Source organism: Octopus bimaculoides, chromosome 3 (genome assembly GCF_001194135.2).
Source record: "Octopus bimaculoides isolate UCB-OBI-ISO-001 chromosome 3, ASM119413v2, whole genome shotgun sequence".
In the NCBI taxonomy this organism is placed as follows: Eukaryota; Metazoa; Mollusca; class Cephalopoda; order Octopoda; family Octopodidae; genus Octopus; species Octopus bimaculoides.
The window spans coordinates 10,481,412-10,483,010 of record NC_068983.1 but is presented as its reverse complement, the minus strand read 5'-3'; positions in this window follow the sequence as shown (position 1 = coordinate 10,483,010).

The window sequence follows — 1,599 nt, the reverse complement described above, 5'->3', positions numbered from 1 at the left end:
ATTTCTACAATAAGCACAAAGCCTGAAATTGTTAGATTGGGAGCTAATCAATTACATCAACCTCAGTGTTCAACTGGTAATTATTTTATTGACCCTGTAGTATCAACAGAACAGTCTGTATTTCGGCGGTTTCGCGTTAAATAGTCCTAATTTGGCTCTTACAAGGGTTTTTCTGCAAGTGGTCACATGACCATACCTGTGCGTACCGTTTAATCAAACCTTTCCTCACCACAGCCAAAAATATAGCCTGTCTGAAGCTACCCGATGGCTATAAAAATAAAGGATTGCTTTTGAGATTTCAGTGGAGATATTTTTGTCTCTGTTTTTTTTTTTTTGTGTTTTTCCTGTGTAAATCTCCATCTTCAAGAAGCACAAGGAACCTATGTATTTTAATTAACAGAAATATCCATGTACACCAGTTGCTGTATTTTCTTTTAGCGGCGAAATAACCGGCAGTCAACTTTAACTTGTCTTCGTATTTCTTGATGTTCTTCATCATGACTCTTATTAAACCAGAAGATTATAATAATACCAGAGCCTTAGCCACATGCATCTTTTCTACCTCGCTAAAACCCCCTAAAAGATGAAAAGCAAAGTAAACCTCGGCGGCATTTGAACTCAGAACATAAAGACGGACGAAATGCCGCTGAGCATTTTGTCCGGCACCAACGACTTAGGAATAGAAATAGAATTATTTTTAATGCTCTCAACACGCGCACACACACAAAATGATCAGAGAATTATCATCAGTTAAATTTTTTGAAGTACGAAATGGTTTTGCTTTTTTCGTGTGCGTGTGTGTGTGGATTAGATCTAATGTGTGTGTGGATTAGATGCATGTTAATTTATTGATAGGTTAACAATGGCAAAAATTCTCTTAATTTCTGTTCTTCGTGGTTGTTCCGAATCATGTCACCCCAGTTGAAAGTCGGAAGATTGAGATTTCCCCCAGAGTACAGTCTCCAAAAGAAATAGATTTAGCATAAAACCCAGTTTTCGAGTTAAGAAAAAGATAGAGATCTATAATAAAGAGATAGAATTAGACAAGACAGAGGCGAATGGATGATTTGCCGTGGGCGGTGGGAGCTTTTATTGAGACAACACATCTTACCCATACATACATACATACATTTATCCGAATGAAAAATTTACTTCCTCCGCATGATATCATGACAGCAAAACTCGCGGCAATTCAGCGTCACTATACAAAATAGATCGCCACAGTCCAGTAGATGAACTACATGGAGCGACTGAAGGCACTAAGTCTCTACTCCCTGGAACGCAGGCGGTAGAGATATGTAATAATATACAAATGGAAAATACTGGAAGGATTGGTACCAAACTTTGGCATCTAGAATGCCCGCACAGGTTGCCACTGCATAGTACCAAGGTCCACTGCATTTCACATAAGAACGAGGTATTGCAACAGCCTCGATTTCAGAGGACCTCAGCTCTTTAATGCCCTGCCAAAACAATTGAGAGACCTGCAAGACATGGATGTAGAGGTCTTCAAAACAAAACTCGACACTATTCTATCCACGATACCAGACGAACCGATGGCTCGAAATGAGACACAGTTTAGGGCAGCGATGTCAAATT